This window comes from Elephantulus edwardii, unplaced genomic scaffold, assembly GCF_000299155.1.
Source record: "Elephantulus edwardii isolate Elephantulus edwardi_28Jun2011 unplaced genomic scaffold, EleEdw1.0 scaffold00067, whole genome shotgun sequence".
Taxonomy (NCBI): Eukaryota; Metazoa; Chordata; class Mammalia; order Macroscelidea; family Macroscelididae; genus Elephantulus; species Elephantulus edwardii.
In genome coordinates, this window is record NW_006399817.1 from 6537920 (window position 1) to 6551139 (window position 13220).

The window sequence follows — 13220 nt, forward strand, 5'->3', positions numbered from 1 at the left end:
AGCTTTCTGATGCATAGCAAGTAACTCTGAAAATGATGGCCTGGCAGGTGCACCTTAGTCTCCAGACTGACATAGTTTTTCTTCAGTACTTTGGAGAGGTTCCTGATAGCAGACTTTTCCAATGCAATTCGTCTTCTGATTTCCTGGCTGCTAGTACCAAGAGTGTTGATTGTGGAGCCAAGCAAGCTAAAGCTGTTAACAATCTCTTTATCATCCATCATGTTGATGCCAACTAGCCCAGTGGTGAGAATCTTTTTTCTTGATGTTGAGCTTCAATCGATACTGAAAGCTACAGTCCTTGACCTTCTGCAGCAAGCGCTTCAGGTCCTCCTCAGTTTCAGCAAGCAGGCTTGTGTCATCTGCATAATGCAGGTTGTTGAAGGGTCTTCCTCCAATCCTGAAGCCACATTTCTCCTCTTGGAGCCCAGCCTCCTGGATGATCTGTTCTGCATATAGATTGAAAATGTATGGAGATAGGACACATCTCTGGCATACACCTTACTGATTTTGAACCATTCCCTTGAACTTTCAGATTTTATATCCTGTTACAAGCTAACACATCAAAGGAATTTATTGACTGTCAGCTGAGTGATGACCCAAGCTTCTGGGACATATAAGAGCTGCTAGGAGACCCATCCATTTAGGCTACTTCCACGCTATTGCCTTCTAGGCTGGTAATGCCTTAATTTATTTACATCCAATTGCAATTCAATAACTCTTCATGAAAGGCTAATATGAGCTCTGGTGGCTTAGTGGTTAGGAGCTGTGCTGCTGACCCTAAGACATGTGGTTTGAATCCACTTCCAGCTGCTCTGCAGGAGGAAGATGAGCCATCTCCTTCCATGCAATTAACTGCCTTCAAAAACTTGCTGGAGTATCAGCCATTGATTGGTCCTGACTACACGGTACATACCAACAACAACAATATGAGTCTGCATTGGGACAAGCTGTAGAAAAGAACAAGATAGATGTCTTTTCCACTTAAATGGACACAGAAAAATGGAATTTCTTATAGATAGATGCACTTGAAATTGTCCAGAATTTAATTTTACTTTAATTTAATTTTACAATTGACAACCGTGGTAGTTGCAGTCAAGAAATAAAAAAAAATATATTGCAATGGACATATCTATTGTCAAAGACCTCTCTCAAAATGCTTACAAACAAGGATGTCATTTTAAAGAATAAGATGTACTTACTTCAAGTCATGGTATTTTTAACTGCCTCCTATGTATCTGAAGGGATTATTGATAGCCTTGTGAAAGAAGCTGTGCTGACAACCCAAAGGCATGTGATTTGAATCCACCAACTGCTCTGCAGGAGAAAGATGGTCCATTTCCTTTGACCAGTGTGATTTGCTGCCTCTGAACGCCCACTAGAGGATCAAGTATGAGTTGATTCCTACTTGAAGATACACAGCAACAACATACATCTCAAAATTGGACAATGAATAAGCAAGACAAAGGAAGAATCAATGCCTCTCTGAATATTGATGTTAGCAAAGAGAATTACATATCCCATGGGTTAACAAAAGAATAAATCTATCTTGAAGAAAGCGTCACCTGAGGGTTCCTTAGAGGCAAGGATAATAAAATTCCATCTTACATGCTTTTGGCATGATGTCAAAAAAGACTTAGGCCTTGGCTGAAAAACATCATACTGGGACAGGTTAAGTGTAAGTGAAAGAGAAGAAGTTTTTAAAATGGCATGAATTTGCACAGTAATTGCAACAATGGTCTTGAGGATGACAGAGAGCATGAAAATGGCGCAGGATAGGGCAAGGTTCAGCTCTGTTGTTCATGAAGTCATTAGAGTGGAAATCAACCCTATGGCACCTAACAACAATGCCAGCCATCAGAACCAGAACCAAAAGAGACTTAAAGACACAGAGTATAGTCTTCCAAGCCCTTGGTAATGGAGACCCTCTCCTCATCATGGCGTTGAAGGATTTCTTTTCTCAGGGTGCAATCTAGCACATTAAAGGCTACTTTACAATTATCATGGATGTACAAACACAGCAGTATCTCCAAATGGAGTCTGGCCAATATTATGAAATTTCCATAATCTCACTTCATGTCATAATTATAGAGTACTTGCTCTTTACTGTCATCAGGCAAAAGGGGTTCTTATCAGTGTATTTGTCATTATAAACGTTATGTGTATAATCATGGAAATTTGTCACTAAAGCAACAGATGGAAAAGTAATCATATTCAGGAAAGACATATTAGCTATTATGAAACCCACAACTAATTATAGGAAGAACAGAGCACAGGCTCAGGGCTGCCGAGTTCCTTCCCTCACCTGGTCACACTGGAGCCCACTGCCAACATTCTGGCCTAATTTGTCTTAGTCTTGAGAATTGAAGGAAGAACAATTATCAGAGTGTAGTTTAATCAAAAGAGCCAGAATACACTGTGTGTGTGTGTAGGATTCACATTTAATCACTGACAGATATGCAATTTGCTCTACTGTATTTATAATATAGGTTATGTTCTTATGTTTCAATTAATAAAACTTAATCATTCTTTTATTTCTTAAAAAAAATAAAATATGCAGCCTTCCTATAAGAAGAAAAATGTGATTTTTTTTTTCTCTCAGCAACTCATGATTCCCAGGCCCTCTTGCATGGTGAAAGATGAAGTAACTTTGGTTATTGATGAACATCCAATGTCTTTTCACCTCTCAATATGACTCTGTGCTACTATTCGATAAAATTGGTTTAATTAGACCTCAACACAGTCTTAAAGCACTCTGCCAACAAGCATTCCTTCAACAAAGGCTTAATGACTTCCGTTTCTGTCTAAGGTATCATATCTATGATCCCTCCACTCCATTTTCTGATATCATCCACCTATGATCATGAAGATAATTTACAAACAAACTCTAAGCTGGTCTATCCTACTGGACTTAGTCACACACCCAGAAAATACCAGTGAAAATGGACTTTTTCCTCTCTGATGCTGATTCTAAATTGTGGCAGGATACAAGTATAGAAATACGACCCGCACTATGTGCCCACTCTGCTCTTTTTAATGCTGACTCCGATTAGCGTGTTGCTCTGCCAACAGTCCCCCAGTATGTTTGCTGATTTGTTGTTTGTAGCATCCAGATATGTACATGAATTCCTCCACTGAGCTTTCTCAAACATGAATCATCTGTGCTCATGCTGCTCATGGCAGTGTGGACACACTGGCCACAGTGGAGCTCCATTTTGGTTCATGACAAGCTAGACAAGGCTTTGCTTTAGGGGTCCTGTACATAGATTACAGGTCCCAACATCATTCAATTAGTGCCTCACCAAGGCACACCATGCTACTGACAACAGATCTGAATTTGTAGGGAAAGACTCCACAGCCTGTAATTCAAACATCAAAACAATATCATTTCAGTTGCCACCACCTGAGAAGTTTAATTGTCAAACCTCAGGAGGCAGCTATGTCAGGTGAAGTTCTTGGAGGTTTCCTAAGGTATCTTGTTTGTTTTCTGAGACAGAGCACCTCAGACTGACTCAGTGACTGCTGCAATGAGCAATGTGGAAAGATGGCAGTATGTTCTCACTGACAAATGAACACAGGAAAATCCTGTGAAACAGATGAATCTTTTCCAGACTTTATAATTGAGGACTATAATCCTTGGCACATAGTGTGAAAGTTTAGGACAGGCTTCAAAGAACTCAGGAAACCTATGGGGTCTGAGTTGGTAACTACTGTGAGTTATCTGGCAAGATTCCATAGGGAAGGAGGTAGTTTTAGATGAAAGAGACTGGAAGATGCTTAATGTTAAATTTCTAATAATTTGATGGCCGAGTGGAAGAAGCTACGCTGTAATCCCAGAGGAAGATACACAGTCTGCTCCTGTGTGATTAACTGCCTCTGAAAATCCACCATGGGGTCAGCTATGGGTTGGTTTCAACTCAACAGTACACAAGAACACAACAGTTATCATTAAAAAAGTCACACAAATTCCAAGAATGGAAATAGCAGGTGTAATTTAAATAAATATTACCAAAGTCTTTCAAGATATTAGAACTCATTTTGTTTATAAATTTTGTGAGGAATCAGGACAAAATTTTTTTTTAAATTGTGGTTGAATGTGTGATTATACACTCACATAAACAAAACAAGGGAGCACTGCTTAAAACAAGGATAAGTGTGTTTAAAGTTTGTGTCCTCTCTCCACAACTATTCAAATCATTTGAGAAGCTGGGCCATGTTGGGGTAAGACTAAGAAAAACTGGATAAACTGTGTATACTGCACTGAAACAGATGAGGGAGTGAATAATTTGAAAGTGATGTATGATAGGGTATTATGGTTATCACAAGAGTCCACAATTAAGGTTGCATAGAAGAATGTACTTGGGGTGGCGGGAGGGGTGTTGGGGGGATTGTGTCCCAGGGAGGGAGTGTTTCTTTTACTTTTGAAAGAGATGAGCGAACTGGGGGGGGGGGGGGGGGGGGGGGGGGGAGAGAAGTGCAGCAATGAATGAATGGAAATCCAAAATCTCTAAATGTTCATTAAAATTAATAAAATAAAATTTTTTTTAAAAAAAGAATGCAGCATCAAGATCAGAAGAAGACTCATCAATAACCTGCATCATGTAGATGATACAACCTTGCTTGCTGAAAGAAAAGAGGACTTGAAACACTTGCTACAGAAATTAAAAGACATTACATCTCTGTTGTTGTTGTTGTTATAGGCCATCGAGTAGCCTGCAACTCATAACAACCTTATGTACAGCAGCCCTGAAACCTGCTCTATCCTGTGCCAACTTTACTGTCTTCAACACACCTACCCTCATTACCTCAGTCACTGTAACAATCCTTCTCATCAAGGGTCTCGCTCTCTTTCTCCGTACCTCTACACTTCCAAGCATGACATCCCTCTCCAAGGATCAGTCCCTCCTTGCAATATGACCAAAGTACGTCAGGTGAATCCACAGAATCCTTGCCTCCAAGGAGCATTCTGGCTTCACCCTCTCCGGGACAAACCTGCTTGTTCTCCTAGCAGTCCATGGTATATTCAAAACTCTTCCCAGCACCGCAACACAAAGTCATCAATTCTCTCTCTATCATCCCTAGTAATTGTCCAGTTCTCTGATGCATAGCATGCAATTGCAAAGATTATGGCCTGGATCAAGTGTACCTTAGTCTCCAGACTGACGGTGTTGCCCTTCAGTACTCTGGAGAGGCCCTTGACAGCTGACTTTCCCAATGCAATTCGTCTCTTGATTTCTTGGCTGCTGATACCAAGAGTGTTGATTGTGGAGCTAAGCAAACTAAAGCTGTTTACAATCTCAATCTTCACCATCCATCATAATGTTGCCAATTGGCCCAGTGGTGAGAATCTTTGTTTTTTTGATGTTGAACTTCAATCCATATTGAAAGGTACAGTCCTTAACCTTCTGCAGCAAGTGCTTCAGGTCTTAGTTTCAGCAAGTAGGCTTGTGTCATCTACATAATGCAGATTGTTGAGACTCTTCCTCCAATCCTGATGCCACACTTCTTTTAATAGAGCCCAGCCTCCCAGATAATCTGTTCTACATATAGATTAAAAAGGTATAGAGGTAGGACACATCCCTGGTGTACACTCTTCCCAATTTTGAATCATGCAATGTGTCCTAGCTCTGTTCTGATGACTGCCTCCTGGTCTAAGTATAGGTTTCACAAAGCACAATCAAATCTCCTGGGATTCCCATTCTTTTCAGAGTCAGCCACAGTTTGTTGTGATCCACACAGTTAAATGCCTTTGCATAGTCATTACATCTCTACATAAAGGAAAAAAAAATAAAATCCTCACCTGTGGACCAATAGGCCTCATGATAGATGGAAAAAAAGATTGAAGCTATTAATGATTTCATATTACCTGTATACACAATCAACACGCCTGGTAGCAGTAGTCAAAAAACTCAAAATACATGTTACACTGGAAAAATCTGTTCTCTGAGGACCTCACCAAAGTGCCGAAGAGCAAGAATGCCATTTTAAAGACTAAGGTGCACCTGATCCAAGTCACGGTATTTTCAATTACTTTCTGTGAATCTGAATGTTGGACAATCAATAAGGATTATAGATAAAGAGTTGATGCTTTTGAATTGTGGTGTTGGAGAAAAGGACTGAATAGCACATGAACTTCCGGAAGAAACAACAAATCTGTCTTGGAGGAAGTACAGCCAGGGTGTTCCAAGAGCCAGGATCATGAAACTTTGTCTCATATAATTTGACTTGTTTTTAGGAAGGGCCCTTTCGTGGGGAAAAAAATCATCATGCTAGGAAAGGACAAGCGTCAGGGAAAGAGAGGAAGATCCTCAACAAGATGGAATGGCACAGTGACTGCAACAATGCACTTAGAAGATCTGACATTGTTAGGACAGGGCATAGTTCAGATCTGTTGTTCATAGAGTTGGGAAGAGTTGTAGTTAACTTTTTGGCATCTAACGAGAATAATTGTATGAAACACAAAGTGAGTAAAGAATAGTGTGAAACAGAATGTATATAAACTTTGTAAGCAAACCAATTTAAAAAAATTGTATAAAATAGAATGTAAATGAATGATTGATTGTATGAAACACAATGTAAATGAATAGTTGTATAAAAACACAATGTATATTAATGAAACATAATATAAATGAATTATTATATGAAAACAAAAATATTTTAAAAAGAATAATCACATATATATGTTGTCATTGTGTGCTGTTGAGTTAAACAGACTCATTGCTGGTCCTCTAGCAAGTTTCCAGAGGTAGTTAATCCTATGGGAGGAGATTGCTCACTCTTCTCCCATGAAGCAACTGGTGGATTTCACAGTGCAGTTTCTAACCACTGTTCAAATTTACTGAATTACTTTAACCATCTCATTCCCAAAGACCAAACATCTTAATTACATGGGCATTGAAAAAAATATTCTTGTTGCTAGATGCTGTTGAGTTGATCACCATTCAAAGCAACCCTATGAACAAAAGATCTGAATCCCTTCCTGTCCTGTGCCATCCTCACACTTCCTGACACACAAGAGCTTATTGCAGCAGTTGTTGTGTCAGTTCACCTAGTTGAGGGTCTTCTTCTCCTTCACTGACCTTCCACCCTTCTCAGACTCACATCCTTCTCCAACGATTAGCTGAAAATAATATTGACAAGTAGTGATGACAGTCCAGTGATGATAGGAATAAAACACAAGATACAATGTCAGAAGAGACAGGAGGAAAAGCTTCACTACTGGACCAAGTAGAAGAACATTTAACCCTAAACGTCCTCTAAGATTAAACTTGGATTGTTTGCTGTGTAACGGAAGGAAAACGAGTGAATATTAAGAGCCTCAATGAAGAAACTCAAAGCAAGTGACTGAGAGATAACTGAAATAAAGGCATTCAGCACAGTCCCTGGCAAGTCTGAGAGCAAAGAATATGAATACACTTGAACCCTGAAAGCAGCACTCAGCAAAGACCTTGGATAAAACAGACAAGGTAGGAAAACCCTCAGCTCTGCTTCTATTGACCCCAAAACTTGAACATGACTGATGAATATTTAAATGACAGATTTCCTAGAAGGATTGTATAGATAGAGAGAGAGAGTGAGAGAGAGAGAGAGAGAAGTGCTGATTCTCCTTTCAGGATAGGTCCCTGTGTGGGTGGGCCAGCTAGTGACTCAGAGAGATGGGTGGGGGTGGGGGGGTGAGGGGGTAGGGAGAGGGAGGGAGGAAGAGAGAGAATTACATTGTAACTGATGAGGTCCTGTTATGTAACGATTAAGTGGTTTCAAACCTACTCAGAGGTTCATTGGAAGAAAGAGCTAAGCAATATGCTCCTAAAACTATTACTTTTTTTATGTGACATCAAGTCAGTTCTGATCATATTCATCCTATAGAACAGAGTCAAATTGCTCCATGAACTTTAGTCTTTACAGGATCAGACTGTCAAATCTTTTCTTCTGCAGAACAATTGGTGAGTTGAAGCTGCCAACCTCTTAATTCAATCACTTAACCATTGTGCCACCAGAACTCCTTTCCATGATTACAACCTAGACGACCTTATGTGACAACTCTACCTGGTATTATCAATGTAAATCAAAACCGATGCACCTATACCTAGCAACAACACCAACAACATATCACCTATACACCCAGTACATAAATAGATCAATTGTTAGTTCAATTTGCAACTCTCAACTACTTTGGTTGAGGTGAACTGCAGCAAGTAAGGATCAAACGATTATATCTGCTTTTCCTCAAAGATCCTTATTCCACAGATTCCAGATAAGCTATATTATGCAGAAAGCAATACTCTATCCAACACCAGAGTTCCCAGTATGAAGCCCAACTTCCCAAAATGGGATGACCCTTAAATACCTTCTGTTAACTAGAAGGAAATTTTGTTTTTTAGTCTTGAGGGCTTGCAAAACTAAATATTTGCCACTGAAAGGGCACGCTGACATAATGCTTGATTGGTTCTAGGTCTGGGACAAAGAAAATGCAAGATGATCCTGGAATACTTTGTACAATACATCAGAGGAATGTTCAAAAGTTGAAATATGACATAAACAGAAGATGGAAGTACATGAATGGAAGATGGAAGTACAAGGTAAACAAATTCTAGTAAGAAAACCATTAATAGTAATATAATAAAAATGATGGAAATGTGGCAAAAGGAAAGGGTAGTGAGCTTGTAAAGAATTGTTGTTAGGTGCCATCAGTTGAGTATGATGCACAGTGACCCTATGAAGAACAGATCTGAATCCTAGCCTGTGCCATCTATGACACCCTCAGCCTATTGCTGTAGTCACTGTGTCAATCTACCTCATTGAAGAATTTCCTATTGGCTTAAATGGAGAGATCTAAACATCAGAATAGGGTAATAATGGAAATCAATTGGGGAGGCACTTTTCTTATAAAAGAATGCCGTCAATAGATATAGAACAAATGAAAGAATTACTACATGATCATTTTATAATCTCCAAAATAACTCTTATAAATATCATTGATAGATGCTAAAACCATTGCATGAATGTTACTAGAACAAGATACTAATATTCTCAAAATATCACACCACATGGTAGGTATTACTTACTAATTTTAGAATTACAACAGGTGACACTTTGCAGTGACGAAATCCAGAAGGCATATCCTTAGCCAAGTGAACTCAGCATTAGCAACGACAGGATAAATTAGCACTCCAGCATCCACTTTCTAAACAACTTGCCTCTGGAAACTATGAACTTTGATAAATGACAATAGTTATAGAAAGGCTTCAGGCCTTTTGTTCATAGGGTCACTATGAGTCGTGCTCGACTTGATGACAATCAACAACAACAATCACCTGTGTAGTAGTCTTAAGGGTCCTTGGTGGCACTGTTTGTGTTCAAACAATAACTGAAATATTGACAGTTTGAACTGACTCAGGAGTTCCTTGGAAGAAAGGGCCTGGTAATCAGCTTCTGTAAAATTAAAGCTCAGAAAATGCCCTGGAGCAGGCCTGCTGTACATGGTAGACGTTAGTCAGAATCCACTCCGCTGCAGCTAACAACCGTTTTCTTTTCTTAGCAAGAAAAACAAAAAGGTAAGGCTGGGTCTAATGACAAAACAGTCTGATGAATCTAAATTGGTAAACAATCCACACAGTATCTAGCTCAATTCTAAAAAAACGAAAAACTAAGAGCTTTGAAAGCAAAAAGGAAGCAAGGGGCTGTTTTTTATTAAACAAAATCAAAGCAAGGGACCGTTTTGACTACTTTTCAAAGGCGGAAGAGATGGTTGTCCTCAGCAGACCTTAATTAGATGAAACGGGAAAGTAGACAAAGCCTGTTTTTACTGCTTCTCTTTTGCCCCGTAACCCCCACCCGTACCAAGTACCAGGACTCAGCCCAGTACCTTTTTGCTGATGTTGAATAGCTTAATCTCCCACTGGGGCAATTTACCTCAGCCTGGCAGACCAGGCAAACCCTTCTAACTTAATATAAGCTCCCATTCTCTCAGCTAGTAAGAAAGCAACTGAAGTTATTCATAAAGGGTTGTAGTAATAGATGGGTTTGAAGTCAGTAACTTGAATTTTAAAGCAACATTTAGTAATAGAATTCTATTGACTATTGAGATTATTAGGGAGTTCTGGTAGACTAGTGGTGAGAAGCTACATTGCTATCCTAAAGGCATACAGTTTGAATCCACCAGCTGCTCTGTGGAAGAAAAATAGACAATCTCCTCCTGCGAGATTTATTGTCTCTGAAAACCTGCTGGAGAGTCAGTTATCAGTTGGCTCTGACTCACCAAAACACAACAACAACAACTGATGGTTAGTGGTAACGAATTGCACTACTGACATAAAGGCACTTGGTTCAAATCCTCCAGACGCCCTATGGGAGAAAAATACACACAAAAAATGCTTTTTACTGTCACTGAAAACCCACTAAGAGTCAGCTATGGATCAGTCCCAACATGATGGCATACAACACACACACGCACACAACATCAAAATTATTAACAATAGTTTAATAAGGTTAAAAGGCAAGCAGTTCAAAGCCGCCAGCTGCTCTGCAGGAGAAGGATGGGAAATCTCCTCCCATGTGATTACTGCCTCTGAAAGCCCTCTGGAGGGTCGGCTGTGGGTTCCGACTTGATGGCACACAGCAGCAAACAATACAGTAAAGTTAAAAGGTAAAGGAGATATTTGCAGAGATTATTTCTTTTATTACTGCGTATGTGACTTCATAGCTAATGTTCAATATAAGAAATAAAAGTTTAACTTGTTTTTGAAATTACCAATAAGAATTGATTCATGGAGCACTCAATCAATGTTCAAATGTCTCCTTACATCTCTATGGGATTACAAAGTTGTACACAGAAGCTTTGGCAAGAAAGTAGCTAGACTTACAAGAAAATATGGCCACAAAGAGATGAGATTACTACTGATGAATCATGTAGCAATATCTTTCCTCTATGTCACCAGCTGGAAGACTAGTAACTTAAGATCTTTTCTAGTGTGGCAAACGACCTAGACACATCATCCTGAATGCTCATCCCTAGTTATCAAGATTAGTATGTTGGCATTAAAACCAGGCTGGGAGAGAGCAATGAAGTGACAGAAAGACAGGGGAAACAACAGGAAGCAGTAAGGAGAAAGGACAGTGTTACCTGCATTGCCTTGGTGGTAGCAGGTGCACTTACAAACTAATAGCATGCACATGAGCACTTTCTTTTTGCTGAGTCCCTGCCCACCACAGCCTGGATCAAATGGTCTCTTTGCTTGGGTTGGTGCCGATGACAGTGGGGACACTCTAAGAGTGTTGTTTTGTTCATTGCTGTTCTCAAAAGCCAGTCATGGGTTCCTTCCAGTAAACTTGGCATTTGTTGAGATGTGTCATGATACACTTGGGTCTTATTTGTGACAGGCCCCTCATGGAGAATGAGAACTGTCTTCCCTTCTCTTGACAGAAATCCTGGTTCTCTCAATCCTCATAGTTTCTGAGTTTCCTGGAATCAGCTCAAAACCGCCTCAACAGAATCTGTCTCTAAGGAAAAAGCAGCCCCCGAGAAAGGGCAATTAAAGGCAGTGTTTGTCATTCATTCTTATTAGTCGCTGTGTTCAAGTGAAGACATAGAAGAGGACAAAGCCCACAGCCCACAAGTAACCCGACTGTGCAATTAAGCAGCTTTCCATAGGCCTTGCATCTGGAATAAGAGCATTCAGAAGAGGCTCCCTCGTGGCGAGTGTCGGGGGAGGAAGATTTAGGCCACTTACCTACACAATGAGGCAAATGTCCTACTTGCTAAGTCTGGAAAGGTAGGTGGCAGGTGTGATGGCACCCATACTCCTGAGAACAGAGTTTGTCTCTTTGCCTCTGCTTACTTCCTGGTACCACTGGAACATTCTGGAATTAATGGTCACATCTAAAGTCATACGAATCAGAAAAGTATTCTCTGGAAGAAAGATCACCAATAATATCTTCAACAAAATTTTTTCAGCAAATATCATAATTAACTTAATAATCTACTTTTGCATAGCCTGTAAGTTTAGATTTAGTTCAGGAATTCCAAGAAAACAAAAGGAAGGGAATAAACTTCATTGTGTTCCCTATTCACAAGGAAGTTATAAGAATTACCTTAGAAAACATTGTCTACATTATTTATTAATAGATTATGATATATTTTTGTTTTTTTAAACAAACTCAAACTCAGTGCTATTACTCACAACTCATAATGACCTTTCCAGTGGACTTCCAAGGCTATAAACTATATCGGGGTGACTGACTGCCCCTCTTTCTGCCACGGAGCAACTAATGGAAGCTATCCTTGGGAGAGATGTAGCCTTTGGGTTAGCAGCCCATCTTGTTACAGACTATATCAACAGAGATCCCTTGTTGTTTATTAGACTCTAAATGTACTGCGAAAATAACCAACATGTCTTGGAAAAGGTGCAACTAGAGTGCACTTTAGAGGCAAGGATGGGGAAACATCATCTCATATACTCTAGGTATGTTGTTAGAAGGGATTGTGGAGGGACACATTATGCTTGGAAACGTGGAGGGTCAGTGAAAGGGAGAAATACCCTCAATAAGAGGGCCGACCAGTGACAATAACAAAGAACTCAAGCGTATCAGTAGATGCGGATGGCACAGGATAGGGCAAGGCTCAGATCTATTGCTCATTGGTTTGCTATGAGTTGTAGACAACTCACCAGTACCTTAGAGCAACAACAAATAAGAAAATCTCAAACGCCACCTAAATTTCACATTTTATTAAGATAAAATGTTTTTCGTATATGGTGTGAGGTGTGGGTCTTCCTTCAGTTTTCTGCAGATGGTTGTCCCATTTTCCCAGCACGACTTTTTAAAGTATTGTCATTTCTCCATATAAGAAACAGATTTAATCTTATTGTCAAAGAGCATAGTTAGATGGGTTGATTTCTGGCTTCTTGATTCTATTTCAGTGTTCTGTGTGCTTGTCACTATACCAGTACCATGCTGTCTTGATTGCTATGACTATTTTGCAGGATTAAGTTCAGTTAGTGTGGTGCCTATTGCTTTGTTTTGCTTCTTCAATAGTGCTTTGCTTATTGGGATCTCTTCTCTTTCAAGATGAAATTCTCAATTGCCTTTTCCATCTCTTTGAAAAGGATTGTGTTGAAATTGTAGATTTCTTTTGGTTGTTGTTGTTATGTGCCATCGAGTTGCTTGAGACTCATAGCAAGCCTATGTATAAGAGCTCTAAATGCCGTTCTATCCTGTGTCAACCT